General features: G+C 37.4%; 2 long non-coding RNA genes and 1 pseudogene across 2 annotated transcripts; 2 read left to right on the top strand and 1 right to left on the bottom strand.

Moving 5' to 3' along the window:
• The first annotated feature begins 2988 nt into the window (after nucleotides 1-2988).
• On the top strand, nucleotides 2989-9067 carry LOC122145984 (annotated as a pseudogene).
• A 1384-nt stretch (nucleotides 9068-10451) lies between these two features.
• LOC122145876 lies at nucleotides 10452-12975 on the bottom strand. The gene is made up of 3 exons (XR_006160600.1): nucleotides 12838-12975; nucleotides 11001-11003; nucleotides 10452-10498 (listed from the first exon to the last, which is right to left on the bottom strand). It is a non-coding gene; the product is annotated as an uncharacterized LOC122145876 (long non-coding RNA).
• Nucleotides 12526-12985, top strand: LOC122145877. Its single transcript, XR_006160601.1, has 2 exons — nucleotides 12526-12669; nucleotides 12840-12985. It is a non-coding gene; the product is annotated as an uncharacterized LOC122145877 (long non-coding RNA).
• The last annotated feature ends 2100 nt before the right edge of the window (nucleotides 12986-15085 follow it).

Raw genomic sequence — 15085 nt, 5'->3', positions numbered from 1 at the left:
TTCTTTCTGTGTGTTTATTGAAAGAATAATAAATAGATTAGGGATCGGTGGGCTGCACTTAGGTCTTTATGAAAAGGTTTTCTTATGAAAAACTGCATTATTATCAAGCATTCAACAGCATTACAGCATGCATTAGCTAGCTGACCAGATATGTGGATGCACTCAAAATCGTTCATGTTTGTTTGTTTGCTTGCATTGCATATACGGTGGGCGATGAATATTGATGGGTGAGTTCACCGTTTGTATTTGTGCAGGTTAACAGTTTATGGCACAGGTAAGTTAATCCTCCGCTTCTATAACCGTCTACATTGCACAATCGCAGGTCAATACACAAGGCTGGCACGACGGCCAACGAACCAATAGAAACATTAGAGAGTGCTAGAAAATGATTGTCCAATGCTGTCCTGTGATTTTATATTTATCAGAGGTGCTCTAAAAAACGGAAAAGCTTGACAGGCGCATATTCTCTCCCTGTTTCTTGAAATTAACTACCCTCAGGGCCTTTCCAACTAGGTAGAGAGACGCTGTGGGCACAGGACAAGTGTCATTTTACGCAGTCATTTTACATATTAAAGCGTATGCTCTCTAGTATTGTGTATGTATTTTTCCGGTTTAATATAATTCTGAATCAGAATGTTAGTGATAAAAAACTGCTGCAAAAATGGCTTAATTACTATGTTTACCGAAAATAAGATTAACTCTTTAGCATTTATGACTGGTCTGCCTTTCAAACTGACAGTGCAACCAGCATGACATTTCAATACCAATTAACAAAAGGTTCCTTGCAGGGTCAGGGATGCGAAGACAGCAGTTCTCATTTGGGAACTAAATTTATTGACTGAGTTGGTCCGAGTGTCATATGAACAATTACCATGGAAACAAGGGTCAGCGTGTTCCTCGTGGCTCACGTATGGGAGCTCAGTGATTTACACTGGCAACTCCCTGAATCAAACATATTAGCATGGGGGGGCAGTGCCTATAAACAAACAATACACAAGACCATGAAAATTCATTTAATATAGTGGTGTGCGTAATCCATTTATCACAAGGTCTAGCTTGGTCTGATGAAACTAGTTAAATCATCTAGCATGGTGCCAATGACGATCAACACGCTTATTACTCTGTTTAGTCTGCAGTAGTAGTATGTAAGATTTTGATTTTATCTACTTACTAATACTAGACTGGATTTCCGTTTGCAAGCATCCGCTGAAACCTGTTTATCATGCTTTAGATAGGTTCACGCGCGCAAAAAGAAAATTGCTGTGATCATTTACCACCCGCTCTTTCGTTCGCAAACGTGTATGAGCTGACATTCGTTATGTCTGAACATAAAGGAAGTCTATTTTGAAGCTGTGCGCTGGGTACAATCTAAACAGTATGGTGGTTGCCAATTAACCTTCGATAGTAGGGGATAAAGAAATACGAGTGCTACGGGGAGTGCGTATGTTAAAATGAAAATGAGTCTATGTTGATGTAAATAAGTAAATGATCACAGAATTTTTGGTCTGAACGTATTCTTCTTCCTACCATTTAATGAAAGAATGCGCAGTACTGACGAAACTGTGAACTTACTGTAACAATAAGGTAAACTTGACAATGATATATTACTGTTTGGGTAACATAGTGGAGGCCATTATGTCGTGACCACTGCCTACAACGTCTTTTGTATGTGGTGCTAAGCTGCCTTACGGCTGGTGGGTGTGTTATTTGAAGGTCACATTTGCCAACCAAACAAAAAAAACACGGTTGCTTCCTGAGGACACTTTATGACTGCAACAGTAACATATTACTATTCATTATACAAATATAATAAGAAGTTCTTACATAGTAATGTTACTTTAGGCTCTTGGATACTATCTATTGTGACAAACAGAATAGACCATCAAACAATGAAAACAAAAACATATATATATATCAATCACCATGCAGACGGATATTATTCATATCAGGACTACCGCGTGACAATGTTCTTAAAATTGTTAGGTAGTACAAAATACCGTTAGATTGGATAGAATTGTAGTTTAATGGATATCGCTTTGAAATACTCATTGTTTAAAGTGAAGATGTTTGAAACCAACCTATAGCACCAGACTAGCTAAAGGAAAAGGGGTGAAAAATGATAAAGTCGGGAGCTTTTGACCTACCAAAACGCTAGGTCTAGATTGGGGTCCCGCATCCTCCCTGTATACACAATACATAAACTGACTTTCTCGCAATAGGCAAAATAATGAGGCATATCGGGCATTCCACTAGAGTAATACATAAATGAAATCTCACTCCGGGATTCGATTTCACGAGTATGCTTTAAGCTGCAGAGGAGAAGCGAAATGCAAAAGCAAATAGCTAAGATAAGAGAATAGAGCGTAAATGGTAAATCAAGACGGCAGGCAAATGATTCTTCTGAATGGGTTTGATCGGAAATGAATCGATAAGGAAAAACAGAAAAGGTATTGAATTGTATTATCAGGGCATAAGCCATAATAAATCACAGCACTCCAGCACACCTCCACCGGCTCTGCGGAGGAAGTGAGAAGGGGGACGCAGCACGCTGGAGTCCAAGGTTTGGTTGAACTCCGGGATGTTAAACATTAATACGACCAGCGGTGTTTCTCCACCGATGAGTCTTACAGATGTTATGGTCGTGCTAACGGAAACGGAATGGAAAGGACAGCCTGGATGAACTGGACTCATTCCACTGGAAAAAAGTCTCATCCTACTTGAGAGGTGTGCGATTGTAGCACAGGATACTAGTGTGCTCCTGGAGATCGGTAAGAAATTCGCTTGGGAGTGCAGTAGTGAGTCTATAAGGGATTAGCCCAGAGTGTTGGTTAGTTTGGGATTTAGTCACCAGATTGCAGTTTGGATTTTTTGATCTCTCATGGGTAGTAAAGCAATCTGTTTGGGTTCAATTTCGCGCAAGGCTATTGTGACCTCGGTCTCAAGTTCATGAATCTCTTGATGAATATTCTTTTTGTTTTGCACGATGCAATGGCTACAGTACGTGTATATGAGGCAAGGACTGTAATAAAACACCATTCCTAATTTGCGCCTGTACGATAAAACTTGTAGAAAACGAACTGTTCTTCAAACCATAGCTCAGATAGTCAGTGATGTAGTAGAGGTAAAGCAGCAGCAGCATACAACCTCTGTTTAGGAATGAAGGGGCAGTTCTGTGACACACAGACTGGCCCGGTTTTCATGCAAGAGTCAGTATAGATTTTGAAAAGTTCTTTCCAGAATGATCTGTCCCCTATCTGTTCACAGCAATTACATGTATCAAATTAAACTGAAAAACAGTTTATTTGCCTGCCTAGTTGGGCTAGTAGTTCATATATTCTATTCACTTTCACTTTCAAAATTCTTAGTTTTTTTTTTTTGTTTTTTTTTTTAATGTGCCAAGAAAGATATTTTTTAAAACTTGAATTAGCCTAAGGGTAAGGCAAAGATAATAAATAAAAAATTACAAAAAATAAATATTATAAATATTAAATATATATAAATATTATAAGTAATAATGTTCGTAATAAGTAAATTAAGTACACAAAAATTAATTAATTATATTAAATATATATTCATAAACAATTTTGCTGGAAAATCTAAATATTGGTGACTGTTTTTTTTTTTTTTTAATCATTTTTTAAAACCTATGCCAACATTTTTACTGGTCTTACCACAGAGAGTTGCTAAATCATATTTTTTTTGCTTAAACAATTTATGTGTGTGTACCAGAACGTAAGGATTTTTACCAAAATGTTTTTTGAAAGAAATGTCTTAATTCCACATAAACAGAGGCTGCATAGTATTACTTGATCAAACACACACTAATATGGTGAAATATTTTTACCAATTTCAAAAACTGTTGTCTATTTTAATATATTTTCAATACATAATTTATTCCTTCAAAGATTATTCTAATGATGGTTTTTATATTAGCTCATAAAACACACTCATGACACAAGGTTTAAATTTCATAAACATTCATATCAACATGATAATAATGCAGAACTTTACTAATAGATAAGCTAGATGAAGTTACATGTTGACATATTTAAATCAGCACATTTGCAACCTTATGTGTTGTTTGCAAGGCATAAAAACACATGTTCAAGGTCAACAGATATAAGATTTTGTGATAATGCAGCACTGGTAGATTAGCTCAGTGACATTTCCATCAGCTGGGCCAGAAATAGTCTCACAATTAGCCCCGGGCTATGCTTATTGTTTATCCAATAAGCATACAATAAAATAATACTCTGTTTTTACCTCTCTAGACCCCTGTCTGTGTGTGTAACAGCATTCCGGGGGGCATTACGATGGATTCCTTCGGGCCGTGTGTGTGAGTTGCTTGCAGGCTCTAGCAGAGGGCTGTGTGCTGCCCACTGCCCAGCAGGGTTTAGAGCAGGTCTGGCCAGCTTCTGCTCGTCTGCCTGCTGTCTGTGTCAAGGGTCATCTGTAGACTAGGTGAGTCCATCATGCACAACACCAGCCCATCAAACATCTGGTTCAGCTCCCGACACAGTCTTTCCCCAAAGGATGGGAACGTGGCACCAGTCGGTTCTCTTGATGGCTAACATCCCCCGAGCTTTTTTTCATGTGTATTGTAGCGAAAATCTTCACACTTGATCTTATTATATCCAACTCATGTTGCTGAATGGGTCCATCTGTTGAGTCTACAAGTGGCAAGCTAATGCTGTCTCTCTTTATTGACAGGTGTCTCATGTCATGTGAAGCATCTGAGCTCGCTGGCGGGCGGGGGCTGTAGTGTTGTACACGTTCTCTTGAGCTGCACATGATGTGGGTGATTATCCTGTTGCCTGCTTTGCTACCTCATCCTGCTCCTCAGCATAAACTCCCGCAGCCGAGGAGTCTTCCTTCTGTCGTCATCCTCATTTACATGCTGATGGGTCTGTCATCCACTTCCACACAAACTGCTTTTTATAGTTGGGAGCTAATGAACACAGAAAACTGGTTCAAATTGTAAATACTCACAATCACAAGTGGGTCATATATTTTGATCTTTTATCGTAGGGAGCTGCACATGATAGATGGCAGCGACCTGGCATAAGATGAGAGGTGTGTCTTCCACTGAATAATTTTTTTTCATGTCACATAATATTCATCGGATGACACTCATTATGGTGTCGCATGTCCCATACGGACCGTTTCGTTTGTGTCCAGGATCTCAGATGGTGGTGGCCATGAAGGCCATCTCTCTGGCCTTTGACCTCGATCGAGGCGCTGTGTCCTCTTTTCCCTCACCGCTGGAGTTCATGGGATACCTCTGCTTTGCGGGAACCATTATCTTTGGGCCATGGATCAGTTTCGCCAGCTACACAGATGCAATTAATGGGCGCAAAATGGTAAATACAATTATTATTATTTTTACTCCTAGTGTTATTGTCATTTTTTGCAGTTACTATAAATCATTTATTATTTATTCTTTTTTTTATTATTTTCTTCTTGGCAAGCAAGCTCTTTCTGTATATATTATGTGGACATTTTATTTACATGTATACATTATTTTATATACACTAGTGTTTAAACGTTTGGGGTCAGTACTTTTTAAAAAAGAAATTATTGCTTTAATTCAGCAAGAATTCATTAAATTGTTCAAAGATGACAGTAGATATATTTAGATAATAGAAATATACTCCAAATAAATTGTATTCTTTTTATTTCTTAAGTGTCACCGTTTCAACAAAAATATTAAGCAGCACAGCTATTTTCACCATTGATAATAATAAGAAATACTAAGAAAATATCTTGATCACCAAAATCAGCATGTCAGAATGATTTCTGAAGTATGACACTGAAGACTGAAGTAATAATGCTAAAAATTTAGAAATATATTAAAATAGAAAACATTTATTTTAAATGGTAATATTTTATTTTATTGTTAATAATTGTAATCATATTTTTATTATTGTTTTACTATATATTTTTTTCCAAATAAATGTAGCCTTGGTGAGCATGAGAGACTTCTCTCAAAAACTCACTGACCCCAACTTTATTATAAATATGTATTTGAAGTACTTTGTTTTTGGTGGGATATATAAATAAAATTGTAGTTGCTTACACTCTGTGTCCAAACACACACACCATCAACCCAAGCCAGTGTATTCATACAGCGTTTTCCCCAATCCTTATTGTTTCAAAGCAGTTTTCAGAAAATGTCTTTATATGCAGATATTGACATTAAAATAAATTGAATGTGTTGTTTTTCATGCTAAATGTTAAAATGGGAAAAAAATAATTGTTTTCTTTGAAGATTAAGATAATTTGATTTATTTCCGCAGAGAGCTTGCAGTCCAAGTAAACTATCCTGCTATCTCCTGCAGAGCGTTGGCTGGTTTGGAAAGATTGCTCTAAGCTTTCTGAGGAGTCAGATCTGCCTGGTTATTTCCAACTGTATTGCTCCTTATCTCTTTCCTTACGTCATTCCCATCTACGGTGATGGACTTCCTCGTAGGTGAGCTGCTCTTCCCTCCTTCCCGTCGCTCCCCATTGGGTTCCCATATCCAGAGGAATTGAAATGGGCTAGCTTGAATGGTTTCTTTTCATTTTCTGTTTAATATTGTTTTTTATTGGACTTTTGTCCTCAGGTGGCTTCACGGCTTATGAAAATGCGGTGTCCTTCCACTTCAGCAATTATTTTGTCAGCTACTGAGTGAAACAACCACTGTGATGGCTGGAGCTGGATTCTCTGAGCACAAAGACCACATCAAATGGTACATACAGTGACTCATACATTTTTCTCTCTTTATTTCTCTTTTGTTGTTAAATAACAGCATTGTTGACACCTAATGTGACATTTTCTCATTCAAAGGGATATTACAGTAGCTAAACCTATGATGTGGAATTGCCACGATCTATGGTGGAATAGGACAGTTGTTACCCTCTTGGAATCCTGCCCATGTCAAAGTGGCCTTAACGCATTACATTGTATATTTATTCAGGTTTGTGATACAGTATTCTATGCATATAATGTTGTGCATTCATATAAATATTACCTGTACATTTTAACACACAGCCGTCTTTAAAAATGCACTCAAACTTGGCACTTTTCCTGCCATCTTGGTGACCTACACTGCCAGTGCATTGTTACATGTAAGTATTATTTCCAGCTCTCTGGTTATTACCATTTTACCAAGGTTTGTTGGCACAGAATCAGGTTCCATTTGTTTAAACAGATTTTGAGTTTTTGTTTTGAAGGGGGATGAAAAAAAGCACCGGATCCAGAACAAACAGTTTCCCTGTAACATGACAGCTTGGATAGAGATGGTTTCTTATCTCAGAGCACCATGACCCACGATTTAAAACTGCTGTCTACAACTGGTTTGTAGATAGATAATTAGCAATCACAGCTGCCTACCCTGGCAGCTTATGTCTTGTCATTATTGTTATGCCTTGTAATATTAAGCTATTGTAGTTGGTGCAACGTTAGGTTGTACTTGCAACTCAGTGTCGTAGCTAGAATAACAATCATTCATGCTGTATATACAAGTTTGACCTTTAGGAATATACGCATATAGGAATACCTGCTGGAAGTATTTTTTAGGTATCCGTGCATCAAACTGTTCATGTTATGGTGACATGTTTTTTTTGTTTAGGCCAGTCCGAAACATACTGTGAATGTGAATCTGTTTGGGTTCACTGACATGGCTGGGGGAGGGTAGGTTTTTACATGTGGAATGTAAAGGGTTGAGTGCAATTTGGTGCTAGTTCTGCAGCAAAGAAATTAGCCAAGAGGTCTAAAATAAACTAAAACAACTTTTTATATATTGTTTTATGTGTTTTTTGTTTTTTTTTTTTAGTCAGTATGTTAAAATTGTTACATCCCAGAACAGTAATCTACCACTGAATACTTAAGACAGATATTAGTGACAGGGATGCATAATTCAAGGGTGTGTGGTTGGGTGGAGACCTATGGTGGTTAATGTGGTACATTGATTCTAAATCATTCACCATTCAAAATATGAGGTTGGTAGATTTTTTTTTTTTTTTTAATGTGCATTTATTTGATCAAAAATACAGTAGAACTAATATTGTGAAATATGATTTCAATTTAAAATAACTCTTTTCTATATCATTCTATATTTCAAATGTAATTGTATTCCTGTGATGGGTTAACGCTGAAATTTTAAGCAGCCATGACTCCAGTCTTCAGTGTCACATAATCATTCTAATATGCTGATCTGGTGCTCAAAAACATTTCTTTTTATTATCAGTGTTAAACAGCTGCTTAATACAGACCGTGATATGTTTTTTATTTCAAGGATTCTTTGATGAAAGGAAAATTCAAAAGAACAGCACTTATTTTAAATACAAATCTTTTGTAACAATATAAATGATGTATTTACTTTTGATCAATTGTAATGCATCCTTGCTAAATAAAAGTTGTAATACTTAAAACAATCTTACTGACCCCAAACTCGATAGTGATGAGGATAGTATATTTCGCTGTATTTACTAATTATGTGTTGTTTGCCAGGGTCTCAGCTTTCATCTGGGGGCCGTGCTGTTGTCTTTGGGATTCATCACTTATGTTGAACATGGTAAACAATCGTTTTAGTTTATTCATGCATGCTTGCCATCAATAAAATAAAAACAGCTATAATAGAACCAATTAATTAATTAATTAATTCGATTTAAGTAAAAAAAACCCTGAAAATATATTGATACTAATGCATACAGTCATCATGGCACGCCATTTCAGTAGGTTAAGATAATATTCATTTTCAGATCATTGGTCAACCAACAATAACTCAAATTCTGTCTTTGTTTCCTCTTTCAGTTCTGAGAAAAGCGGCTGCGCGAGGCTATTTTCAGTGCTGTATACTGTCAAAGCGCTGTCAAAATGACTGCCATCACGCCAAAATAAGAAGGTGATCTGTCCTGCACTGCTGAATATTCATGATTTAAAAACAGTTTGTTTGTTTTTTTTGTTTTAGTGCAGTAGTGATCTCTAGTTTCACAGATTCCAGTGACATTTCTTATCAAGTTATATTTTATGTCTATTTCTTTTGTTTTTATCTGTTGTAGATGGTGTGGGTGTAATGGTTTGTAACCTGTTCTTCAGTGTATTTGTCTATATTTCCATCTGGACATATCTGGGATCACTGTTGACTCTGAAACGGACAGTCATGCATGCTGAGGAGGTGAAAAAAGGTGTTTTCAAGGCATAGCAATTTTAAAAAGTCTATACAATTTTATGTGATATAAATATACAGCTACTGATAAAATAAATATATTAACTTCAATGTAGTAAGAATTGTTTGTTAGTAAGAACGGTTTTGTTTCCACACAGGTCACACCATTCAAAAGTGGTCGGAACTAAAGTGGGTCGGAAACTAAACTGGGGCGCGAGCCATGGGTTGATGTATTGGGGCTGTTTCGTGTTTTTATGGGCTCATTTAAGAGGAATACTATAGTAATGAACAAACAAAGGACCATTCACTGAACCCTGAACATGAAAGAAGGAGGATTCTTACAATAGAGACTGCATTTTTCAACTGTCAGTGTTACATGCACCACTTTCTGTGTCCCTCATCTGGAAAAGAGTGCCCCATGGAAAGTGCCTTAGGACTCATGTTGTTAAAAAGAATCATGTTCTCATAATGTGATCCTACTTGTTCTTTTATTTTGATTTAGATTTAGGTACAATTTTTTGGATTAAACAAAAGAAAAAAATATAAGTAGGCAGCGTACATTAAGTGTTATTTGTATCTCTTTTTTTGTTCTCTCTGTACGGCTTGATATCAGTAGAAAGCATAGTCTCTTTCAGTGTGACCTTGTTATTGTCATCTTTTATAAAACATGTCTTGAACTTGTAAACGTTTCATATTTTTATCAAAAGCTTTCAATTAGGTCTGAAAATATTATTTATTATTTTCTAATAAAATTGGCCACCATGACTATTTTTCATGGATTATATCTTAAGTCCATTACTCAAGGGCACAGTGCATACTGTGTAACTTTGTTCTCTTTTATTCAAAGAAATGTATTACTTATTTGATCAGCCATGTGGTATCAAATGGTAATACCATATTTTGATAAATGTACAGATAGTGTGTTATACCATGGTATTTTATGGATCTCCAAAGTGTGTATATGTATATATATATCATACTATCAAGATCGATGTAAAAAAAAAATAGTGTTAGCATAGTGTCTTGCCCATAAACCACAGTAAAACATGGTTTTGGTTGGTTTGATACTTTTAGTTAGAGGTGATTTAATAAAATCTGATACAAGGAAGTCCAAGCTTGTGAAACTGAAAATCTCTTACAGTATCTCAAAATAACATTTAACATGGTGGAAATATAGAGGAACGTTACAGGGTAATGTAAACGAGTTACTTGATTGTGACCTCTGACCCAGTGGCGTATTCCCCAAAGTTCACACGGTACTGTTTTAATATCGCGAGAGTTAGCACAGCTCCTCACTACGTATGTGCCGTGCTGCTTATGGCGGCGCTGGATGACAGTGCTGAAAGCTGCTGTGGGTGGTGTTTTTTTCTTTTATATTAAATTTTGCGTTGTCACATAAACTCTTACACGGCTATTGTGAACGTTTAAACCGCCGACGGTTGCGTTTACATCACTCTTTCTAAAATATTTCTGCTTGTTTTTTGAACGTTACACGGTTTAGGGTGGGGGCAGTGTTTCCTCTGCGTGCACTCTAAGCGGTTTAGCATGTTAGCCTGCGCTTAAAGCACTGTTATTGGGGAAGAGTCGTCGTTTAAACAATACGAAACTAACTTATCAGTTTTCTACAACCCGTCCATGGGAGATAATTTTGTAAAGGTCACTTATAAAGAACCGAAGCGCCCAGTCGAGGCTTCAGCGCGGCAGCGGCGGCCCAACGTGACCCGACAGCCGCCGCCGTGTGCCTTTGTTGTCGGGCTGAGTGATTTATTTTAAGCCCGACAGCATCACGACACATAGTAAATGGAGTTAAACAACTAAACCCCATTTTCTCAGGACAGGAAAACAGTTTACTTGCTTTCCAAACGAGTTCTTACTAAAACCAGTGATTCCAGGTCATGATAACCTGGAAATATCATGGAATTTGGAAATTGTAACTTTGCAGGCCCTGGAAAGTAATTAAAATCAATAATAAAAAAAATAAAAAAATTATGGTGAATATATTTTTTGCTTAAACTCTGCTACAGAATTTTCTCTCACGAAATAAATTGCTTTTTGTAAGAGCAATTTTGGTCAAATGATTTCCTACAAAGGCCATTTCCATGATTTTCCAGTTGAGGTTGAACAGTTGATGGAAATACTTTGAAACGGGTTAAGAACGGTCATATTCTCTTTTTGAAACGCCCTAGATTCTACTTTTAACCATTTGTTGGTCTTCATCCAATATGCTCATAGGAGTAGCATGTGTCGGAGTTGTCTTGTCTGAAAAGGCCTTGCTAGTGAATTGTCTCTGGATGAGCTCCAGATGGATCCACTCCCAGCTGTTGCTCAAGCGCTGCTTGCGTCACTTAGCTTCATGTCCTGATTTTGTCATTTATGTATGTTGTAGATATATCGCTTTTTTAACGAAACTTAACTTGTGAACGAAGAACAGTGGTCCTAATGTACTCTGCAGGTCTTGATTTGTTTGAGCGCTGTCAAGCGCAGCCGAGCAGCGCGCTCTCGGGGGTGGTGACGTCACGCGCTTAGGTCTATAAACGTGTGCGCTGTAGGCGCGATCAAATCACTTGTTTTTCCACAGAATTTTCCTCTTCTCTTGTAATAGTTAAACTAAAAAAACAATCGTTTTTAGCCATTTTATCTCATTTTCAATGGGTTAGTTCAGCAAACTTTCATGGAAACGTGTAACAATTTTACATTTCTGCGAAGGTGTTCATACTATGTCATTATGATAAAGACATTCATTGTGCTTTAAAAATTGTTTAAATCACACATGTACACAATGTACACATTCTCGAAAAATACCGGTATTTACGTTTTCTTGGTATTCGGTTGGTAACTCCAAAACCTATACATACTTCCTTTCGTGCAACAAACTATTGCCATAAAGTAACAAATATTTTATTTTTCGGCTCTGAACTGTCCCTTTAATTCTCACTGAAACCATGAGGTTGTAAACAAGCTTGGTACACAATGTGCTCTGAAGGTTTGTTTATCTGATACTGTTTTGTTTTTCTGACTTGGAGGTCATGAACAGAAGGTGTCATGTTCTCACACTATCAAAATCAATTACAGTTGGATGTACGGCACATGTGGAACAAAAGATCTTTAACTGCCATTTTTTTTTCATTGCGATTTGCAAAATAAATAAAATTGGCTGGCTCAGTAGATATGTAGTCTCCATCCGTTTACTTGTTAATTGTATACTTGATCCATCAAAGCAAGTAATGAACTGGCCTGTATTTGAAGCTTTTTGATCCTCCCTTCTCTTGTAATAGACGGAGGGAACTGAATGATTTGGCATGTTGGATATGTGCAGTTGTTGACTGCTTGATTTGAATGTATTCCATAAAAATATTCAGCCCAACTGCTGGTTCACGCTAAGACTTGTTGATCCTCATGTGTGTATTCAGTCAGCTGCTCTTCTGTACTTGAGGCTGGTGAAAATACTTTATTTTTAGGCCACCGTATCAACAGGAGAGTAACATGGTATTTTAACCCACATTAAATGAATGTGGCTGAGGTGATTGATTCTGTTGAATCCTATATGAATGGTGGGGGTAGGGGCAGAATTAGTTTAATAAACTGGACCTGAATTAGATTAATATACTTATTTGTTGGACTAAATACATTTAATGTGTAACTTATCTATGTGATCTAATATCCTTTTTTTTTTTCCTCCCTCCCAAACAGTATGAAGTGAAACCGAATTGATTTTTGTACCACCTGAAACCTACTTCAAGTTCAGATCATTGATCGGTCAGAAGAAACGTCAAGGAAAAAGAAAACATAACGAGCATCCCCAAAACGACCCAGCGGTTACACAACAACTCTGAAGACAAGACGAAGACCAAGACGAAGAACTGCACTGCTACAAATGAGAAAAAAAAACTAAAGCAACACGACACAACCAAACGAGCAAACCAAAGATTTAAGAAACAGAACCAGGCACGCAACGAGCGTAGGAACCAACCATCACCGTAACCGCAAAGGCGAGACCTGATCTGAGGACAAGAAGTTTGTGCCTACTCAACAGCTTTGAAAAAGCACACGTCCCAACGCTGCCCCAAGCCCTCCTTATCCTCCAGCGCACCTCGTCCTCCTCTGGGGTGTGGAGAGGGCTGCTGTCTGCTAGTCTTTTCAGTTTTGATCTTTTTCCCCTTCCGTTCCCCCAGTCTCTCTCTTGTATTTCACTATTTTTCAAAAGCAGGGTTCATACACCTGCACTTGCCTTTTTATTTGAAAATTTTTATTTTTTGTTTTGCTTTTTGTGCTTTTTTTTTTTTTGCAACTTTTTGTAATTCGAACGTGTGCCAGAGAGGCGAACCTTACAAGTGTGTGTGCGCGTGTGTGAGCCAAGTCTTAAGCATCGATTAAGTGATTGATTGGTCCAAATCATTACATCCTTCCAAGACAACAGAACAAGGTAAGCCATGCCACACACTCCTCCCACTTTTTTCCCTCTTAATCTAATGAAGAATCCTGATTTGTCTGGCTTGTTTTACATTTATGATATACAGTGTGCCAAAACAGGCCAATTGTCCATGCTGTTTATTGTTGAAAATGTTTCTCTGTTCCTAAAACTACTGAGCCGCCTTCTAAGCTAACAGAATGTTTAGCATTAGCATCTTGCTAAGTTAACTAGCAGTGCTAATACAAGCTTTAAAATATGTGAAACTGAAATATTAGATAAAATGTAACTTAAAAAAAAAAAAAAACTAGATATCTTTAGTATGTACTGAATTAAAGAATATATTTTAATAGACATATCTTTCTTGGATCACCATCTTGGATGTTGTTGTTGTTTTTCTCCTCTCCATTACATGTGATTCATTGAAATGGTGCCCATGTAGTCAACTCAGTAGGTTTTGGAACAGAGATAATTTGTATTATCATGCTCAATGTCTCGCCTTATTTTTTTGGCCGATCGCGCGGTGGTGGGGTGGTGGGGGGGGGGGTCCCGTAAAAGCGGTTGCGCTATTTGTAAATTTTATGGGACTGGTTTCCAGTGTCATTCGCTTCCCGCTATTTTTAGCTGTACAAAACAGCTCATTTTGCTTGCTTGAAAATCTTATGTATTTATCTTATATATGAACACAGTGGTTTGTAGTGCAAAAGTTTTACCTTTTACTGCACTTTGTTATTCTCGTTATTTCCCTACAGCGGCTAATGAACCTGGAAATCTTGCACATTCACAGCAAACTGCTTGCTTCCGCATTGAAAAATAAGGTGGATAACTGACAGTTAAAGTTAAGAACTAATTGAGAATTAAAGGAATGGTTCACCCCCCCCCCAAGCCCCCCCCAACCCCCCCAAAAAAAATTATTCACCGTCATGTTGTTCCAAACCAATAAGACTTTTTTTCATTTTTAAAACACAGATGAATATTTTTTAATTAAACCAGAGAGATCCATTTTTTTTTTCATCAGTGGATGGACAAAAAAGATGCGAGAATAAAATACTATGATTTGTTTTCCTAAAATGATTAAAAGTTTTATGGATTTTGGAACGACCAGAATGACAGGAATTTCAGGGTGCACTATCCCTTTAAGTTTTTAAATTCTAATGATTGTACTGCAGTCCCCCTCCCCATTTCTTGTTTGTCATATTCAAAATGAATGAATTGAAATCTAGTACAGAGCTTCAATTCACTCATTGTTTTACTCAAGCACAGATATCTAATATGTATGATGTAGGAGGAGCTGCAACACAACGGCTTAAAAATAAAAAACCTATACTCAGAAAACTGCTTAATCCGATCAATCCCAGGTGTAGTAGATTTGGCCACTGTGTATGGGAGAATTATGGGTAGTCCCTGGAAAGGTTTTGTCGAGTTTACCTTGCCGGCATCGCCACCTGCAGCGTTCGTTAGCGCTGACCTGAACAGCACCTCGCCCGTCGGCCTCAGCCTGTCACCCTACGGCCGATCTGTAAGTGCC

This window comes from Cyprinus carpio, chromosome A8 (assembly GCF_018340385.1).
Source record: "Cyprinus carpio isolate SPL01 chromosome A8, ASM1834038v1, whole genome shotgun sequence".
Lineage (NCBI taxonomy): Eukaryota > Metazoa > Chordata > Actinopteri > Cypriniformes > Cyprinidae > Cyprinus > Cyprinus carpio.
This window is presented reverse-complemented; position numbering and strand designations above follow the sequence as displayed.